This window comes from Triplophysa rosa, linkage group LG8 (genome assembly GCF_024868665.1).
Source record: "Triplophysa rosa linkage group LG8, Trosa_1v2, whole genome shotgun sequence".
NCBI lineage: Eukaryota > Metazoa > Chordata > Actinopteri > Cypriniformes > Nemacheilidae > Triplophysa > Triplophysa rosa.
In genome coordinates, this window is record NC_079897.1 from 6,894,084 (window position 1) to 6,916,866 (window position 22,783).

General features: G+C 39.3%; 1 pseudogene; it reads right to left on the reverse strand.

Moving 5' to 3' along the window:
- Positions 1-11,511: 11,511 nt before the first annotated feature.
- On the reverse strand, positions 11,512-22,267 carry LOC130557733 (uncharacterized; annotated as a pseudogene).
- Positions 22,268-22,783: the final 516 nt, after the last annotated feature.

Genomic DNA, 22,783 nt, shown 5'->3' on the forward strand with positions numbered 1-22,783 from the left:
CCGACGGCTCCATCCGTTTCTGCGTGGACTGTCGCAAAGTGAATGCTGTGTCGAAGTTTGACGCTTATCCGATGCCACGGATTGACGAGCTGCTGGATCGGCTAGGCGCGGCTTGCTTTTATTCGACACTGGATTTGACTAAAGGATATTGGCAGATCCCCTTATCTCCCTTATCCAAAGAAAAAACAGCTTTCACTACGCCGTTCGGGTTACACCAATTCGTCACACTTCCGTTCGGCTTATTCGGAGCTCCGGCTACCTTCCAGCGTCTCATGGACCGAGTCGTATGCTCTCAAGGAGAGAGACGATGTACAGCACCATTGAAAAAGAATGCTTGGCGATCAGGTGGGCCTATCTCACCCTCCGCTACTATCTCCTGGTGCGCGAATTCACGCTCTATTCGGACCACGCTCCCCTCCAATGGCTCCACCGCATGAAGGATACCAACGCGCGGATCACCCGTTGGTATCTAGCTTTACAACCCTTCAAATCCACAGGCCGGGGTCTCAGATGGTTGTGGCCGATTTCCTCTCCAGAAGGAGGGGGGAGGCTGCAGGCCGGACAGTGCCCCGGTCTGAGTCGGGCGGTGGGGGTATGTGGCGAGGGGGGTGTGGTTTAGCGAGGTCTGCACCGAGGGGAGGAGGCAAGAGAAAAACGGCGCGTAAGTAAGTCAAGTACACATTAAGATCACCTGTGTCTCATTCCAGTGATTGGTGACGAGACGCTTTTTAAGCAGCACGAGAGGACAACACCGTGAGAGAGAGTGGCTGAGAAGCAGCACGGAGAGAGATCGGCTGAGCACGAGAGACTGAGAGAGGACGGCAGAGAAAGTGCCTAAAGACAGCAACTTGTTGCAGATTATGTGCCAGGAAGGCCATACTTTATACTTTGATTTATTTACTTTACCTTTTGTACAAATAAACTTTGTCTCAGCCACGCCGACCCCGCCTCCTTTCTTCCCTCCTACAACGAACGTATTACACTTATAATTTTATGATGTTCTTGTAGTAATGTAATCATTGTGAGGACATTTTTATAGTGCTTAAATGGTGCTCAAGTGGTTGTCACATACTCAAAGAAGTAATTCTAAGTACAACCGTTCCCTGAGGCCTAATCTCTTTATTGACCAAGCTGAGAATTTGTGTGTGTTTAACTGCTTCTGCAAAATTGATGGGTCAATCTGTCCATTATCTCCTCCATACATATGTGAATTTGTGCTGCATAACAATCTCTCTCTGTCTCAAACCTTCATCTCTACTGGTGTGCAAGGGAATTTCACAGTCAGACATGATAATTGTATTGAGTTGGGAATTGTGAGGGGTCTGTGCAACAGGATTTGAGAGAGTTGCAGAAGTTTTCCAGTGTTTTATATACAAACAGTTGAAATGTGTTACGAATCGATACATTTAATTTAACACATTATGGCCCGGTTTCACAGACAAGGCTTAAGGCTAGTCCCAGACTTAAATTAATGTTTGAGCTGTCTCAACTGAGAATAACTTGCCCTAACATATCGTAAAATATGTCAGTGCCATTGTTTTGTCTAAAGATGCACATAGGTAAAGTTTCTATCTAAAGCATTTTTAGTGACTCAAATATCCTAATCTAACTAAGGCATAGTCCTGGTTTAAGCTAAACCTTGTGTGTGAAACCGGGCCTAAATGAGTTTGATGTGGTAAATCCACTGTTTGTAGTTTGTTTTTAAGCATTGTTTAAGATTGGTTAGTATTAATAACCTTACAAAGATTTTGCTGTTGTACAATTTTAAAAAGTAATTGTTTCAGTGTGAGTGGATCTGCTTGTGTAAACCTTGTCTTTAAATAATTTCCTCTGTCTGTTAATAATTGTTCTTGTCAATAATTTATTTTGCTCATGTATTTGTTTATATAAGATATTTTAGTTTTGCTCAATGCCCTTCCTGGTCTCCTTTTGCTAATATAGTTGTGATTTTATGGCAAGTTTTTTCATGCAAACTTATTCTGCACACTTTGCAAGGCTGCCATGTTTGTCCTTGTTATAAATAAATGCTCAAATTGTGAATGCATTTGGCATCCATCTGGGAGAATTTTAAATGTAGAGCACCAGGGTCTGTTATTCTCTTAGAAAAAACGAAGTGATTTGTTTCAGAAATGGTGCTTAATGAATCTGTGAAACAGATGTATTATAAATGTCTTAAATTGTTGGATTTAAATCAGATGGTACTGTATGTCTTGACAGCCTGTTTTATAAATTCATTTTTGTCTAAGATTCTAAGATTTCTTACACTTTTTAAAGCAAATGTTCTGGCACGACACCAAGGCATTGCTATATGGTCGCTAAGATGTTCTGAGTGGTTTTGATAACATTCTTTTGTAGACTTGGCAAGAGTCTCCAACAGGGTTTCTGTGGTGATACTGCCGGGGGTCTCCTAAAATATTATTTTGACAAAATTAGACATCAAACAAAAACGTAAGGAAAATGCAATAATGCAATGTATACTATTTAAAAAATACATAAAACATATTTAAAGAACCATATTTCAGAAGAAAAGCATAAAGTTAAAAATTTACTCTAGTTAACGTGAGTTTTGAATTCTATAGTAGTATATATGCGGGTCATAGTGTCAAAATGAGTGATGGTGACCTTTGACCTTTGCGGGGGGGTTGAATTACTTCCGGACCACCCACGTAGTGAGGGACCGCCCACATCGCGTTGACCTTTTGACCGTATCCGCCCACATCGCGTTGACCTTTTGACCGTATCCGCCCCCGTAGTGAGGGACCGCCCACGTCGCGTTGAACTTTTGACCGTGCCCTCACATCCCATTTTTCCGGGGCATGTTTTAGGGCATGTTTTAGGATGTATTGCTACATATCTTTAGCATGAATGAAAATATGTAATTTAAAGGAGATGATGAGATCATTATTAATATGCAATCATTAGTTATTTAAACAGCGTTTAAAAATAATAATGAATAAAACAACAACTACACAAACACTGTTTGAATAAACAAACAGGTTTAAATGAATAATCGTGTGATTAAATAAATAAATAAAGCATCTATTAAATAAGTAAAGAAGTAAATAAGTAATTATACAATGTATTCAATATATGAGAGAGGAAGGCTGAGATGCCATGCAAATTACCTGATGTTTTTCAGAGATTTCACCCAGTCTATAACATTCCAGTGAGAGGTGTCCGCACCAAGGCTCGTAAATTTGTTTTGAAAGAGGAGGATTGTAACCGGGTGTATTTCAACTTGTTTTCGACCTGTAGGTGACAGCGTCGGACGTTTTAATCGGGTACGATTTGTTTTACGTCCATAGCGTGAAATTTGACCTTGTTATTTGAGAATCATACGTGCTACTAGCTCGGTTCAAGACAGCGAAGCTTTGTTTAGGAATAACAACTGTTCCCCACCTGGCATCAGTAGATCACATGAAACAATGCGTGACGAATCGACTGTGCGTTACAAGCATTCTATGGGTCAATCTCATCTTTAATCTCGCTATATCTCTCTAACTAATCAGACAAACAACTCGTCACTAACATTCTGAACATATCCGGGTTTAAAACGAAATGCTAAAACATATACGCTTTATTCGTCATTATCTGTTTTGTTTAAACACACAACTTGAAGGGAATGCATGATCAATTGCAATTGAAGTACGAGACAGGACACCGCTTCAAATCAAGGTACAATATCCTTTCTTATATCATCATATTATCAATTATATATATATATAAATTAGAAAACATTCCGCCATGTACGGATGTTGGAACCCTGCGTAACATCAGCATGTGACGTAACACTATGCTACGCTATGGACTCTGGGTATTGAAGTCCACTAGCCTATACGAGCCGTAAAAACCCTGCTGTGTTGAGAATTACTGTGTATTGAGGTAAAGTAAACATGTTTTGCTAACTGAAAATGTCTATACGCTATATATATATATATTTAAAACGAACGTTGAGCCACTAATCTATAAAATAAATAGCTCAATTCTTTATAGCCACATGCATGTTTCAATGAATCATGAATCAATCAATCAATTCTAATCATCATCTTAAATCTTTTTATCCAAATCTTTTATCCGTATTGTATTATTTATTAATCAATTATTTTATTTAATTAATTATTTTAATTATTGTATTTTATTTTATTTATTTAATTATTAATATTTTTGTATGTCGTAACAGGGCATATATTTTATTTAATATATTTTTTATACGTCGTGACACGCCATCTAACTACTATTTCCTCCGTCTAGATTTACAAGGGTCTATAGAGCGACCGGTATATATTGACCTGACACATGACGAGGAGGCTGGCTCCAGCAGCGCGTCGATAGATCTTACCGCGTCTGAAGAGGAGGTTGGCTCCAGCAGAGCGGTTCCGGACCCCTCATTATTAATCGGTAAGCTATGACTACCATTTAATATAGTTACGCCATTGTGCTTTGGTGTCGTTCATCTTTGTTTTTGTTATGTTTACTCTAACATAAAGGAGTTGTGATCTTACCGCGGGTGGTGACGCAGGCAGCGTAGTGCCAGAGCCGTCATTATTCATCGTAAACTATGGCTAGCATTTAACATAGTTACGCCATTGCGGTTTGGTGTCGTTCATCTTTGTTTTTGCTATGTTTACTCTAACAGAAAGGAGTTGCGGATCCGGTGACGATGTGTCTAACTGGACAGATACACAGCTGAACGTTTGGGAGCGTTCGTCTTGGTCCAGCGAGAGAGAGGAGAGGTCTCCGATAAGGCGTCAGCAGACACCGTTAGCCGAACAAGAAGACATCGCCGACGACGAACGATCATCATCGGCGAGGGGTAGACAGACACCGTTTGCTCTTCAAGATCAAAATACTGTCTCGCTAGATCAACTCAACGCTATCTTAAGGGAGTCTAATATTCCTTTACACGAGTCCATTGACAGACTGTGGGGTTCTGTCGGTGAGATACATACGATTCTTATGAGATTGTATGCTTTTATCGAAGGTGTTAATCATCGCGACGAAGCGCTGGAGAATTCTTTCAACCGTTTGCTCGAGTCATCAAACGAACAGATGAGAGAAAGGCGTCTAATGGTTGAACTCCTCTGTGCTATAAAAGCCGTACTATTTTCTAGATAGTCACTATTTTTATATTGACCAATGATCGCTATAAGTTTTTTACATTTATCTCTATATCTTATAATCGATTTTTACATTTACAATTTTATCTCTATATCTTATAATTGATATTTTACATTTACAATTTTATCTCTATATCTTACAATCAATATTTTTATATTACTATTTATATCTATATCTGTTTTATATTTTTATATGTGTTATATTTGTCATTTTATATCTATTCACCATTTATTTTTGTATTGGCTATGCAACGTGACATAATTCCTCTTTGTTAGTGACGAAACCATACGGGAGGGATGGCCGATGAAAAATGTTCAGAGGCCGGGGATAGCTGTCATCCAGATCAAACTCTCTCAGACCTGTTACAGGATGCGATCGGAATGCACACAGAGACCCATCATCATAACGCCGATAGACTACTACTACTGTTAAATACACACCCTGTACATGAGCAAACTTTTAATATCGCGCCGCCCCAACAGATTTCTAATTTGGAATATTTGGAAGCTGCGATACGTGAAAGTACAGATTTTAATCCATGCATCAGACTATGCGAAATATTAAATACGAGGGACACAAACACCGAACAAGCCGGCAGTGGGTTATCAGATACAATCGTCCCGACTACTGACTCGGCTCCCCCTAGAGGTAATGTCGATAACGAACGGCCCTCGACTTCCGATACACAGAGGACTAGCAGCGTCGACCTCGATGCTTTGATACGAGATGGCGGTACCATAAACGGTTATCGTGTTTTACCGAGACCTCGTTTCAATAGCGTGGAATTGAGAAGACCCATGAATCTGCGGGATATTGGCGCTACAGATTTGGCGACGTATCACGTTCGACTGCACGAGACCATGAACGAAATCGCGACGTTTGCCAGACAAATCGGCGGCGATGGTAGCGTAGTTAGTTTATCCCTGAGAGGGCCCAGTCTTAAATCTGACGTTACAGCGATATTATCACCCGGCAATGATTACGACGTTAATGTATTTACCGATCAAATCGAAAAAATTTTACAGAGCGATGATAGGTTATTGTGTGACGACGCGGTCGAGATAGGAGCTACCGTGGCTTCGAACAGACAAGGGGGAGGTCGCCATCGTCGTAAACTCACAGATTTGTCTCTCGACCAGGTGATCAAAAGAAAAAAGATGAGTTTATTTTGCCCTATCAATATTGCGAATAATTTGTGCTTTTCTATATGTCTCACCCATTTTCTCGACCCTGAATTACCTGAGAGCGATCTGGAAAGCCGCGCGGCAGTACTCCAAAATGATGCGGGGTTTACGATTCAAGACCAGATCGGTCTTCACGACATAGCAAAGTTTGAAAGGCGTCAAAATAGTCATTTTTTACACAACGAACGGCGGAGCGTTAGAAACGTATACAAAACAGAGGGAACCTCATTCGAAAACAGTATTCCTCTATTTACACGATGAACACTTTTATATGATTCTTAATCTAAAGGCGTTCGTCGGTACCGACTACGCGTGTACGTACTGTTATAATGAATACAACAACGTTAAACATCATCACTGTAGCCGTGTCTGTAACGTGTGTTTTGACGTCGACTGTCACAAACACCCTAAAAGAACTGTACACTGTACCAACTGTCTGAGATTTTGCAATTCCGACTACTGCTACAAAATGCACAAGAAGCCCAACCCCGGCGAAGAAAAGGCCCCGTGAGATAGAATAAAATATTGTCAACTGTGTAACAGACGTTATGAAATTTCAGGACAAGGCATTGGAGCACAACACAAATGTGCGCCCGTCCGATGCCTACATTGCGGCGAAGATCTCGTAGTTACGGGATCGCATCGGTGCTTTATTCAACCCCATGCGCCAAAGGATCCTAGCGAGAAGTATATTTTCTATGATTTTGAAACCCGTTACGAAAATGAGAAACACGTCGCTAACTTTGTATGTGCCATCACCTTTAAAGGAGAGCAATTTGTGGCAGAAGGTGCCTACTGCGTAGCGTCGCTAATCAACCATTTCAGACAACGCCGATACAAAGGGTACACCTTTATAGCCCATTACGCATCCAAATTTGATTCTTTTCTCATTCTGGAATATTTTTGCAAAGCGGGGCTCACGTTGGACATCATCATGCAGGGGTGCAAATTAATCTGCATGTACGACAGCGCGTATGCCCAACGTTATATCGACAGCTACTCGTTCATCCCGATGGCTTTGTCCAAGACCCCCGCTGCTCTAAACTTGACCGCTACGAAAAGCGTTACTTTCCCCATCATTTCAACAGAGCGGAAAATGAGAAATACGTAGGGTACTACCCCGATAAGACATTCTACGGATACGATAACATGACTGACAAAAACCAGGACAAGTTTGATGCGTGGTACGCCACCGTGTCGGGTAAAATCTTCGACTTCATGAAAGAGTTGCGCGATTATGGTGTGAACGATGTCGTCTTATTACGCGAAGCATGCATGAAATACCGTCAGTCGTTCATGGAGTGCACAGAGCTTGACCCGTTCAGCTTTACGACGCTAGCTAGTTGCTGTATGGGAGTCTTTAAAGCTCATTATCTCGAAAGAGATACGCTAGCTCTGACGCATAACAATGCGTACGTTCAAAAGAACAAGACCTACTCCAACGTTTCGATCGAATGGCTCGAGTATCTCAAAAAGACCCGAAACGCTGACATTCACAGTATCTGGCGTGAATATCGGCGACAGGTATCGTCAAAAAGTAATTGCATATGGATATTAGCGTGTATGTCACGCCGTTTTGGATCCGCAACTCCTTTCTGTTAGAGTAAACATAGCAAAAACAAAGATGAACGACACCAAACCGCAATGGCGTAACTATGTTAAATGCTAGCCATAGTTTACGATGAATAATGACGGCTCTGGCACTACGCTGCCTGCGTCACCACCCGCGGTAAGATCACAACTCCTTTATGTTAGAGTAAACATAACAAAAACAAAGATGAACGACACCAAAGCACAATGGCGTAACTATATTAAATGGTAGTCATAGCTTACCGATTAATAATGAGGGGTCCGGAACCGCTCTGCTGGAGCCAACCTCCTCTTCAGACGCGGTAAGATCTATCGACGCGCTGCTGGAGCCAGCCTCCTCGTCATGTGTCAGGTCAATATATACCGGTCGCTCTATAGACCCTTGTAAATCTAGACGGAGGAAATAGTAGTTAGATGGCGTGTCACGACGTATAAAAAATATATTAAATAAAATATATGCCCTGTTACGACATACAAAAATATTAATAATTAAATAAATAAAATAAAATACAATAATTAAAATAATTAATTAAATAAAATAATTGATTAATAAATAATACAATACGGATAAAAGATTTGGATAAAAAGATTTAAGATGATGATTAGAATTGATTGATTGATTCATGATTCATTGAAACATGCATGTGGCTATAAAGAATTGAGCTATTTATTTTATAGATTAGTGGCTCAACGTTCGTTTTAAATATATATATATATAGCGTATAGACATTTTCAGTTAGCAAAACATGTTTACTTTACCTCAATACACAGTAATTCTCAACACAGCAGGGTTTTTACGGCTCGTATAGGCTAGTGGACTTCAATACCCAGAGTCCATAGCGTAGCATAGTGTTACGTCACATGCTGATGTTACGCAGGGTTCCAACATCCGTACATGGCGGAATGTTTTCTAATTTATATATATATATAATTGATAATATGATGATATAAGAAAGGATATTGTACCTTGATTTGAAGCGGTGTCCTGTCTCGTACTTCAATTGCAATTGATCATGCATTCCCTTCAAGTTGTGTGTTTAAACAAAACAGATAATGACGAATAAAGCGTATATGTTTTAGCATTTCGTTTTAAACCCGGATATGTTCAGAATGTTAGTGACGAGTTGTTTGTCTGATTAGTTAGAGAGATATAGCGAGATTAAAGATGAGATTGACCCATAGAATGCTTGTAACGCACAGTCGATTCGTCACGCATTGTTTCATGTGATCTACTGATGCCAGGTGGGGAACAGTTGTTATTCCTAAACAAAGCTTCGCTGTCTTGAACCGAGCTAGTAGCACGTATGATTCTCAAATAACAAGGTCAAATTTCACGCTATGGACGTAAAACAAATCGTACCCGATTAAAACGTCCGACGCTGTCACCTACAGGTCGAAAACAAGTTGAAATACACCCGGTTACAATCCTCCTCTTTCAAAACAAATTTACGAGCCTTGGTGCGGACACCTCTCACTGGAATGTTATAGACTGGGTGAAATCTCTGAAAAACATCAGGTAATTTGCATGGCATCTCAGCCTTCCTCTCTCATATATTGAATACATTGTATAATTACTTATTTACTTCTTTACTTATTTAATAGATGCTTTATTTATTTATTTAATCACATGATTATTCATTTAAACCTGTTTGTTTATTCAAACAGTGTTTGTGTAGTTGTTGTCTTATTCATTATTATTTTTAAACGCTGTTTAAATAACCAATGATTGCGTATTAATAATGATCTCATCATCTCCTTTAAATTACATATTTTCATTCATGCTAAAGATATGTAGCAATACATCCTAAAACATGCCCAAAAACATGCCCCGGAAAAATGGGATGTGAGGGCACGGTCAAAAGTTCAACGCGACGTGGGCGGTCCCTCACTACGGGGGTGGATACGGTCAAAAGGTCAACGCGATGTGGGCGGATACGGTCAAAAGGTCAACGCGATGTGGGCGGTCCCTCACTACGTGGGTGTTCCGGAAGTAATTCAACCCCCCCACAAAGGTCAAAGGTCACCATCAATCATTTTGACACTATGACCCGCATATATACTACTTTCTATGACCCTTGTGGTATTTTTTTTATTGCGAAAAACAGAAAAGGGAACAGCATGCTTATGCAGACAGCTATATACTCAACCCAGTCTCGGGGCAGTTCATGGCATAGGCACGAAATTTAGAATCTACTGATTCCTGTTCATGGGCACGAATTTCCCCCTTTTTTCGTGTCAGTCAGCACAAACTTTTTTTGTCTCACTCAGCACGACTTTTATTCGTGTCACTCAGCACGACTTTCAATACACAGACCAAGTGTGTATATACTAGTGCTGGGCAATGATTAACATTTTTAATCACATGACTTTTCTGTGATTAATCGTAAAATTCAATAATGAATTCAAAAGTATTGTGCACATTTATTTTTAAAGTACTGCTATATGAAGAAATGTACTACAAGATTTGGTTTGCAAACACTTTAAAGGTGCCATGAATTAAGACCTCAATATTAACATTAGCCTTTGTTGTATAAGAGGGAATCTATTCAAGCGAACATCCTGTAAGTGTCAGAACTGAAAACGCCCTTGTTACTGAAATTACAACTGTTATTGACACCAGGCTCAGCGAACGCCAGGTCCAGGAATGCACCTGTCATAGATAGGTTGAACACCGCCTCCACAGAAAAATTTCAACGACTACTTCTCTAGCCCCGCCCACTGGGTCATGAATTACTTTAGCCACACATAGTACACACTCCCGATGATTGATAAACTGGTAACCATAGCGACATATTTTGCGGCTAAAGATTCGTTTTGTTCGTCAGTTTAAACTAAACTGCTGATATGCTGTGTTGCCATGTTTGTTATTAATAAGCGCTTTTATGCTTGTTGTTTCGTCTTAGATCACAAACCTCGGCACTTAAGTCTTAATAAATGGTTTGTTGCAGATTTTATGAATTTTTGGTCTTATAAAATATATTAAAAAAAATCATTTTAAGGTTCGTTTTTGTCTTGTCTTTATTTGCCTATTTTTTCTGTGGAGATTTGGCAACCCTGTCACTTTAGCGAAGGGCTCTCGAGAGTGGCTAGCCCTGTGTCATGTGCAAAAGTGAGGACTTCTTTCACTGTTATTTTTATTTAGAGCAACAAACATGCAACATTGTGCAGCGCCTGGTTGTGGAAGAACACAGTCGCTTCCTTCGGATTCTGATGTGGTTGAAGTTTATTTTTAAGTACGTTCCTGCCCACGTGGGTGAAACATTGAGCATTTGTTCGCTTCATTTCACCGTGGATTCCTTTGTGAACAAGGCACTGGATTTGCGGAGAGACTAAAATTAAAAAGCAGTGCTGTGCAGTCAATATTGGATCCGATAGGAATGGCGCAGCAATCTTATGTGAGTAAAACATATTTGTACTATGCGTCACTATTGCTTTGTTAGAGATCGTTTGATATGTCCTGATAATGTGTAACCTAAGGTTACGTGTCTAACCAAATTCACAGAAGGCTCCAACTAAGTTTACTACGCAAACTATCCAATCATAGCAGTGGGAATTTACAAGTGGTACTCGCTGCAGAGCCAAGGGGGTGGAGCAAAGCTCCAGCTCCCCCTCGCTGGACCTAGTGGACGGAGCTTGAGCTATCCACGCGCAGATACAGTCCGAACTCGTTTGTTCCGTACTGCAAGAAAAGTGTACATTAAAGATAAACTGAACTTTGAGACATGTATAAAATCTTTCCATAGACTTATATCGTTGTCTCGACATAAATGCTAATATTTGTTGTTATTTTTGAATCCCTAACATTTGTCATGATTTTTTTTTTTTTTAGAGAAACGGCATTACGTGAACACATAAGCTAATAAAAATATTTAATGCCCAAACTATGTATGTATTTCTAACAACTGTTGAAACTTTGAATCCATCTCAGAAAAGGAAATGTTATAATATTTTCTTCTTATTATGAATCCTTTCGTTGTTTTCCTTCATTTCTAATTAGTTTTTGATAAAAGCTTCTACTTTATGATGTAAATTACTACACATAGTAGGCAATGTGAAAGCTTACTATCTGTGCACTCTTTCCTTCTTTTTTCCATCGCATTAACGTGTGGTTTAGATGTGAATTCAAATAATCTGATTCATTCGTGTAGTAAACTTCGGACCCTAACTGTCCATTGTTCTTTATTCTTATATATGAATGCACGTACTCCAAAAAGCTTGTAAATATAATAATTTAAATGGAATTATATAACTGTAATAGAGGATAGACTCAGCCTTCACGTGGTAGGCTATGTATTATGCCATTTCAATATGTAACCAGTCTAAAAGTAGTATGAAACCAGCCATGTGATTTGCCATTTAATAGGATGAACATGTTAACACATGAGCTCTGAGACTAGTAAGGCATCCAATCCACCGACATTTGTGAGTTGTGTCATTTTATAGTCACATATTCCACTGTCCTACAGGTGTTGCTGGATTTATTTGTTTCTATTAACCTTACCTTACTTAGCAAAATGTGCATATAACATAAAATAAATATTTAATGTACATAACATATAATAAATATACTTTAATAAAAAATATAAATATATTTCAAGAACACAACACTTATTTTCACACAGAATTTTAATGTTATTTTACAAAAACAAAACCCAAACGATATTTACATACATAATATTTACAACATCCCACAATATTTACAAGTCAGGGTTGAAGAAACAAGACACACGGATATTTCTTTGGTCTCGTATTTCCTGTAAGAAAAATTCCATGTCCTGTAGTTTTTGAAAAGTGAATAAGAAAGGAGCCCGGATTTCTTCTTCGTCCATGTCACCTTCATACAATGTATTAATAAATAAGTCACACATTGTGATAGCCAACAAGGCATCATCCTCCTTCATTTTTAAAATCTTTGGGAGTTCAATCTTCCCAGCAAAGTGGCGTTGGTTCCCCTCCACCCACTCACAGGCCAGCTGAATATTTCTCATGGCCGCTGAGTCCTTTGTGCAATATAAGGAATTCCAATAATAATGTAATTAATCAAATGCTGCTCATAAACACTTAAACAAGAAAGGTAAATTCAGAAACAAAACAATAGACAAGCAATACATAAACATTTCCTCTACATACAGATAATTTTGGTGTTGGGGTAATCTCAATGACATCCGCCTCAGGTGGAGTGACTTCCATGTCATCTGGATTTGGACGTTTTTCTTGGGCAACTGGCTGTGGGATTTCACTGTGGAAAATGACAAACATTACAATGTTTTAGGTGTGCATTTTTTATTTTTATATACTGCCTGCATACTAGAACTGCACATTATGGAGGATTTAATCAAAAGTATAGTTATCAATATCATATACCTTGTTAAAGGAAAAGACTGCAACAACCGATAGCACCACCACTTCCTGATTGTAGGTATGTCAGACTGATAAAAGAAAGCAATCTTAATCATTTTTTATTCTTTTAAAAGTGTTCTCATAATCATTTTTGTATATAACCATAAATTGATGCAAATTTACTGCGGCGAAATCAAATGGCTTTGAGAGGGTAGCAGAGTGCATACTGAAATACAAAACAAAAACTAACAAATGCAATGTTTAGCACACACACAACTGTACAGCAACTATAAGACCACTTACCATCAACATGAATACCCCACAATCACTTCCTCCCAGCTGAAGTGGTGCACCCTGTTAATTATAGTTGAATTAAACCATATATTATATACAGAATATAAATGTCAAGTCCAGTGATTGTTTTTTTATATCTTAGTCAAGTCTGTTTGTTTATGGTTCTGTTGAAGAATACAATAAATTTACTAGATTCACCCTCAGTGGGTTATTTGTGACAACCGTGTACTGTATTCTTTAAGTTATAAAACTATACCTTAAAATCTGTTAGTGCAGACATGTTCCAATGGCCGGGAGAAACGTGATTTGGCAATTGTCTGAAGTAATACAACAAAACAAATTATATATTATACAATAATATGTCTTCACGGGCAATCAAATATAAATAAAGACATAACTTATCATATTGCAATAAAAATGTTAGGGCTCAAAGAAGAACTACCCCTCCTTATGTTAGAGCCAGTGGATGGATTTACTATAACTGAATTCTAAGTATACAATGCTGGAAATAATAGCTGGCTAAAACAAAAAAAGTATGATCTCAAACAGATCGGCCATACATTTCATACTGTGTGACACAGTTCAGTTCATGAAGTCACAGTTCAGTTCATAATGTCGAAAGTATTATTCTGTCACTCCTCACACCTGTAAAAAATAAAAAAAAATAGCCAGCTCATTTAAAATTAAATAAAGATTATCACAGGGTAAAACAAGCTGGTTAACATAAGAACACAGACATTCATTTGTGTTAGTATAAACTCAAAACTAGGGCTGTCAATCGATTAAAATATTTGATCGCGATTAATCGCATGATTGTAATGAGTTAACTCGTGATTAATCGCAACTTAATCGCACATTTTTATCCATTATAAATGTACCTTAAATGAATACTTTTCAAGTTTTTAATACTCTAATCAACATGGGCATGGACAAATATTGATGCTTTATGCAAATGTATATTGTTTCTTATTAGTGAAACCATACTCAACATAGAGCATGAAGACTAGACATGTTTCAAAGGTCATAGAAGTTTTTCAAAGAACTTGTACATGTCTATTAAACACATGAAAAAAAACTGGAAAAACACAGGTTCCCATTACTTCTTTCTTTGCACTGAGCTATTTACTTACACAAGCATGTTTACATTTTCGCAACTGTGATAGCTCGGTGGAGGCTGTGTGCAATGCAAGACATATGCTCGAACGGAAGCTGCCTGGCCGCGGCAATCATGTTGCGTGCACTATCGGTGGTCAGTGGGCTAATTTTGAGTTCAATATTCCACTGTCTGGCTACCTGCAGAAAGTGCTAAGCGCAAACGTCATCATAGTGCCTCTCGTCTGTCTTCATGACAGTCAAAGCGTGCGACCGTAGTTTCCAGTGTGTGTCAAAATAATGAGCCGTGACCCCCAGGTAGCTATGGTTACTGAGGGAAGTCCAGTAATCTCTGGTGAGCGCAACCGTGTTTGTCTGTCTTATCGCCTCCTCGACTTTTGCTTTCTCCTCTTCGTAAGAGTCGTGAATCTTGCTTGTAACAGTGGCTCTCGAAGGTGGTTCATATGTGTAATCGTTAGATGCGATGCGAATAATTTCAAGTAGACCCTCGTCCCCCACTACATTAACTGGCCTACATGCTGTAGCCACCCATTTAGCTATCGATGTGGTGAGTCTGTTGCTTGTGAAGTTGTCCATCCGTCTCTGCTGAAAACAATCTAGTGTGGTGTGCCACGAGGAGGAGAGCTCTCTGCGTCAGTTGTATGCTTTGCTTCAAGTGATATTTTAAACTCGACGTGCTGCGGTGATAGCTTAATTCACATCGACAATAAATGCAGATCACTTTAGTCTTGTCGACAGAACCATCAGACATCGTTTTATATATGAATTTTACGTTCAGAAGACCTATTTATTTCTCCATTTCTGTTTGCTGCTGCATCGTTTACTTTCTCAAGCTACGGGCAAGGCCAAGGGTCAAACAGAAAATGCGCGCTGCGTTAATCGCACGTTAATAAATTTAGTGCCGTTAAAAGGAATTTGCGTTAACGTGTTATTAACGCGTTAATTTTGACAGCCCTACTCAAAACACATGCATGTTATTAGTATGACTGCAGATCATTAGAACTAGAAATGTGCAATCCTCAAAGGAAAACCTGAAAATATGAATGTAGCGCCCTTGTCCAAAGTAATTGGGGTTCATGGAATCAAAAAAGAAAATCTCCCTTGACTTTAGCTTGAGGATCTGTAAAAGGACATGACATTAGAAATTAGTAATGCACTTCAGTGTATCCTTCATAGGAACTGGACCAACAGAGAGCCCACAAAGCACACCTGTGCAGTTATGGACTTAACAAACAAAAGTAAAAGTACAATATTCATAAGCAGGTCTAATGGAAAACCAAAAAACTATAAGAAAAAGATAACTTTAAAATATACTTGCATGACACCTCAATTCTAAACACCAGATTAACATATGGAAACATGTAATTTACACATAGAATCCAGTGCCCTGACTCCCATGATGGAAGTAAAATAAAATCCTTGGTTGAAGCATCATCCTGTGAGAATGAGAATCATGGTGTACCACAGTAATGATCATTAATTTCCTGTTTATGATTGTTTATTTCCTGGACCAACAATTCACATAACCACATATTTTAAAGTATACTAACAGGTATAGCTGGCCTAGGATCATTGTCAAATGGAGGCAACCATGTCAGCACCACATAACTGTTGACAGCAAACACATCTTTGCCCTGAAAAGATAGAAACATACAGTATAGTGCAGTTTGTGGCATTAAACATTTCTCATAACCTTTGAGTTACTAAATTGAACAGAAACTAATAATAACTGACCTGTGAAGCTGCAAGTGCAGCTATGAGCTGAAAGCACTGATTAGCAATCTGGTTAAAAAGATATTAAAACAAGTTGTTTTAACATCAATCCTATGTCAACAGCAATATGATGCCTGGAAATGGACATTTACCATTGCCTCCAACTCATCAAAGGCCAAAGACCAAAAGTCACTTCTCTTTAATGTTTGGGTTGGGCTCAGCTGAAGTAAATGCTCATTTGGATCTTTGGCTTTATCCAAGACATAAGCCAGCTGGAAATGGGAAAAACACATGGTTATATTTGGAACTCATTAAAACATGTACAGTATCATGTCACAAACAAGAACAGTAAACCAGATAAAATATTTATGGCAATCACTGCCAATATGAATACACCACCAAATTCTGTTGTGCTGGTAGATAGTCAACATCCCATATCCTCCTGCTTGCTTGCTCATCTGTCTGGCTTGTTGTTAAACCTAGAACTTGGTCAGATGGGCAAGCATAGTCTGAAGAGAAGATCCATATTTGTAAACAATTTTTTATAGTCTTAATAAAGCTTGTTTATAGCTATATACATTTTAAAACAGTAGTGTACAATTACAAGTAAACAAACAATTTCTTGACCGAATCTCCTTGTGTGAAAAGAGGAGCAGTGGAAAACATAAATTGATCAAGAAATATGTCCTAACATAAAGCAGATCCATACTGTTAAATTCATGGCTATTATTTTTAAGTTTTCTGTCACTCACCGGATTGTGTTGTTTCATCTCTTTCAGTAGCTATATGTGCAGCTGTACCTTTAGTAAAAGAAAACAAAAACAGTAAAGAGTATAATATAACAATGTAAATGTCCATTCAATGTTGAAAAAATGACAAAATTAAAATATTAATAATTTACCAATTACTATCTGCCCATTGTGATCCAACTGCAGTTGAACATCTTTGCCCACTACTTTCTGGATGCTGGTTTTAGTTTTGTTATTGCATTTTGTGTTGTAGTGGTGCAGTATGTTCCGCATCATGAAGATGTGCTCAGAAGGTGTGAGGGTATTCAAAAAATAGTTGTTCTTTCTCATGTCTGAAAATAGTTGCTCGGTGCACTGGCTGTTAACCCAGCCAGCCAGTTCTAGAACAAGTGCAATCCTTCTAAGGGCATCGTTAGCATCCTTTGTATTCCGCTCATGGAAAACGTCGTACAGGGTGTAGTGGTCAGATGACCCAGTGATTGGGTGGCCGTTTGCATCTGTTTCTGTTTTCTTAGTTTTAAGCCATGGTAAACTGACCTTTAGCCTTCCCTCGGCAGCCAATTGTAGATAGTCTGCAGTTGCTTCAGCCAGCCGCCCCTCATGTGGACTAAATGGCAAATTTTCAGGATCCCTCAAGTTAGTGTGTGTTGCCAATCCCCTTGCAAAGTCATATATGGCAATGTTTGGGAAGTGCTTCCAGCTAAGCAACATGTCAGCATAGTCTCTGGGACTCTCTGCTCTTAAATTAAATTTTATTGAGTAGACCACTCCACAGGGGCACATAACAACTGCTCAGCCACCTATAGAAAATACAGACGAACCCATGCATTATTCTGTAGGCCTGTGGTAACTTGTACTGTATGTCTGTCTTTGAAAGTGAAATATCTTGAGCTTCAAACATTATATTCTCCTGGCAGTAGGACTTTTATCACTTTACAGTAAACAGACACAACCAATCTGATTAGTAAAACTGTTTAGTAAAAGATGTATCTTACCTGAAGCTCCCCAGACTTTCTCAAAGATCTTATCGTAAGATGACCTATTCTTCATTTCTTCCCGCAATCTTAGGATAAGGTCCATTTTTGAGCCTTTTGAGTCCAGGCCACATTGCTTGCACAGCTTTCGAACCATGTCCACCTATTATTTTATCATGAAATAATTTAGCTTCAAACAGAATTCAAGCGGGTGAATTAATCATTAGTGTAACTGGTCATTACCCTGAGATTAATTAGTGCATCTTGGAGCCTCTCCTCTGTCATTTGGAGATCAGCCATTTCAGTAGCCTGCCTTGGTGCATGACACTTTTCATGTTCTGTGTTTAACACAGTGTCCCCCTTTCTAATTTTTGGTCCAATCCAAGGAGCCCAGTAATTATAACTTGGAACAACCACAAAAGGGTTCTTTCGACCACCTGGACATAAAACATGTTATTAACTAAGTCCCTTGTATGAACGTACACATACAATTAAGAATGTTGCCATAGTTAACAGTGTGATTAAGACGAAACAGTACTAGTAACATGAAAAGCATCGCAATACTATCACTGCAGTCTTGTGGGGAACAGACAAGCCTTATACTTTGAGTAAAGAGACACCAACTTGTTAGTAAGCCACTGCAAATGATTTCAGATGTCACAGAGTCCCAAAATCGTCTGATATCGACAGTGCCATCAAAGTGTGCTGGTACAGCCTCCATTTCACTTACTGTAAATTTAAGCATGGAATTAAAAAGATATTGTCATTTTTATTTTATTCATTACAGGCTGTTTGTTCTGTTACTTACCAGGCATATTGAATACACCCTTTCTGTGAAGGTCCATGACCACTACTGGTGGATGGTATCCACATTTGAAACAAATATATGAGTAGTTGTGTGAGGTCAGGGCTTCAAAGTGCATGTAGGCATGGAGTATTGTGGCTTTTTTAGGGAAGGTCTTATTTTCGGTCTGCTCAAGGACTTCAATTGCTCGGCTTACAGAATGGTGAGTCTAAGAAAGTATAAGACTGAGTAACGCACACAGAAAATAAGAACAGATTTTTTTTTATTGTGTTTCCTACCTGAAGTGATGTACGTAGTATGATACACAAATGAAGGGTGATGAGAATGTGGTCATTGAAATTGTGAATTCCATCACTCCATTCTTGATATCTGTACATCAGCCCACAGTCAGGACATGCCCTGCAGTATGTAGAAAAGCCTAAAAAACTAAATGGAAGGAAAAAGTTGAGAAATGATAAATAACAAATAAATATTGAGTGCTATCAATCCTAATCTTATTATTATTCTAGCAAGTTCACTGTGTGCTTACTTTTACTTTGTTTTTAGCATTAGTTACATTTCTGTGGCTAAGATCATTTGGATGATATATTTTGAGATGTCTTACCATCTAAAACACCAGTATATGTGACAAGTTTGGCATTTGCTGTTATGAGCATTGCTCACTAAGATGCCCGGCACACTCCACACATGAAGTTTCTTTTGACATCAATTGTCTTGGAAGATCTTGCAAAGATCTGGAGCCAGTGACCAAATGCTGGGGTAGCTGGGCAGGAAGACCTTTTTTTTGCATTAAATAGTGAACCATCCTTCGAAGGCCTGTGTCATCAGGAGGATATGCTTGTCCCGCATCTTCACCTGGCTTTGCTTTGCATACAGATTCTTGTGTGTCTTGATGACTTACCGCTGAATCTGGCCTGACATCACGCTCTGCATTCATGAACAGTTGTCGGTCAGTTTTAAAAAGATGCCATTTTGCGATTGCTTTATGGAGACATGACTGTCGTGCTTTGGCACATGGACAATGCCAAGACTTCTTTTTTGAATCATATGCTGCTATTACTCTCCCAAGTCTGCTGTGGTATGATACTTTTGGCTCATATATAGAAAGGAACACCTGCATCAGTTGCTGCTTTTTGTTGGTTTAAGCAGCTCTGCTTCCTTGCTTCCCCAAATAGCCTAGAAGCAACCATTTCTGACAGCACATCTACCTCTAAAATGATGGGTGTGGTGTCCGAGCGGGGACAGAAGAGCAACGATCTGAGATGAATGCACTCATAAGGAACAATTCCACTCCTCACTGCAAATTCAGCATTTGCGTTGCATTCATACAATTCACAGATTATTTTTTGGCTTGCACCCCACGTTTGTTTTTGAACATGTATAGGAGAACATGGCTTAAAGAATGATTTATCAACAGCAAAGATGCCTTTTTGGCATCAATGCATTGACATGATAGGTGCCGTTTTGGTGTAATTTCAATTACCCTTTGCCTGTGTTTTCGGTTAATATGAACCTGCAAGTTCCTTTGATTTATTGAAATGCCACAGTGTATACAAGTCACCCTGACTTGTTGCCGGGCACGTAATCTTTGTGATGCTGGTGGGGTTGGTACTGTTGATGCTGCTTCTGATGCTTGGGATGGTGGTGGTACCGGTGGTGGTACCGGTGATGGTTGTGCTGCTGTTGAAGCTGGAGATGGTGGTGGTACTAGTGATGCTGTAGTGATACAGTAGTGGTAGTGCTGCTGATGCTTGGGATGGTGGGGGATGGCGGTGCTGCTGTTAATGCTGGGGATGGAGGAGGTGCTGCTGATGCTAGGGATGGTGGTGGTTCTGTTGTTGGCAATGGACGCTGTCTGGATGTCATACTTCTACAGGTTTTAAGATGTTTAATAAAACCATCCCGTCTGATCACAATTGAATTGCAGTAGCAGCAGTGAAAGTGTGGTGTTGGTCTGCAGTTTAGTCCACACTTGATGATGATAAAATCTCAAATTTAGAAAGAATACATTAGCACAATTGTTTTGTTTACAACTTGATATATATTGATTGATTATATAGTGCATTGCCTAGGAATAGGTTTTTGGTGAAATGCCTTGCTCAAGAGCACAACAAAATCTAAAAGAGCCTCAAGAGTATTTATTTATATAATTATTCAATAAGTTTACAACGATTTAAACTAATATCATATAATGTGTATGTGTAAAGTCTATAACAACACTGTATTGCAGAAGTATTTGAACAACTGATATTCCGACTTTTCAAATGTTTCATCTTAAATAAACAATATGTTTTTAGTTATTGACTCCTCAATCCACTCCGATGAAAAGTTATTAGAGACTAACACAACAATTTCATCTTGAGATAGTGTTCTCATTTTGATTACAATAAAGTTCAAAAGCTCATCCTCCACAATCACTTTACCATCGGCTGCTTTATAAATTAGAATGTCCGGCTTTATTCGTGGACAAGCAGCACCTCGTCTAGCACGTACTGGCACACCCGCCGCCATGTCATGTCATTTCATGAAGCCCTCTGTTAAATTTCTAGGCCACATTGTGAGTAGTGAAGGCATAGCTACAGATTCCGACAAGGTACAAGCAATTGTAGGCATCAGAGAACAGGATCTAATGGAAGATGGCACGGGTATTCCTTCACAAACTAAAATAAGATAATTTAATCAGAAGTATATTGAAGGCTGCTCTCGTGTTGGTAAGCCCCTCTTTGCGTTAACATCAGGCATGAGGAAACCGAGGTACAACAAAGGACAGAAACGTGTGGCAGCAGGCAAAAACCTAACCTCTGCAGACTGGACCCAAGAATGTAGGGACGCCTTTAATGCACTAAAGTGGACTTTAATTGAAAGGGTAGTTTTGGCTCACCCAGATTTCACCCAGTAAACCCTTCCTGCTGTCTGTTGACGCTTCTAGTAATGGCCTTGGGGCAGTGCTGTCTCATGTAGTGGTGGGTGAAGAGATTGCTCGCCCCATAGCCTTTGCTAGCAAATCATTGAGCTATGCACAATCAAAATATCCAGCACACAGGTTGGAGTTTTTTGCAGTTAAATGGGCTGTTTGTGACAAATTTTGTCACTGGCTGAGGGGTCATCAGTTTTCAGTGTGGACAGACAACAACCCACTGACTTGCATTCTTACAAAGGCCAAGTTAGATGCTTGCGAGCAAAGATGGGTTGCAAAGCTTGCCCCATTCAACTTTGACATTAAATACATCCCTGGGTCTAAAAATGTAGTTGCAGATGCCCTCAGCCGTGAACCGTTTGTGCAGCCCAGCTTGTTTCACCATCTTACCAGGGTACCTTATGGTGCTCTCCTGGAGGAGTCTCAAGTTGTGAATACAGAGAATGTCCAAGATGTGTTTCGTTGGTCATGTCACCCTTTTGAAAAACAACTGCATGACAAGCTTTGTTCAGATATGGGGATAAATCATTCTGTTTTATCTGGTGAGTCTTGTATCTCCAAGGAAGATGTATCTGCCGTCCTTAACAGTAGTAAGCAACAGGACAATCATGTTCAACCATATGCTTACCTGCTTCCACAGTTAATTGGGTTATTAGTACCATCTAAGTTGTTAAAAGATCCAGTGCTGTCAAGACAGGAGCTTACGGAGTTACAACATGCTGATCCTGATCTGAGCAGAGTGCTTTATTTTGTGGACTGTAAACGCAGACCATCTAGACGAGAGCGGAGCAAGGAATCACCTTGTGTGCTTCGATTTCTGAGACACTGGAACAAGCTATCAGTGAGGATGGGCTTATTATATCGTGGCTCCAAGGATGCCATCACAAAGAATAAGACTTTTCAGTTTATTCTGCCTGCTGCCCTTCGAGATAAAGTTCTTAAGGGAGTGCATGATGAAGCTGGACACCAGGGTCAACACAGGACGC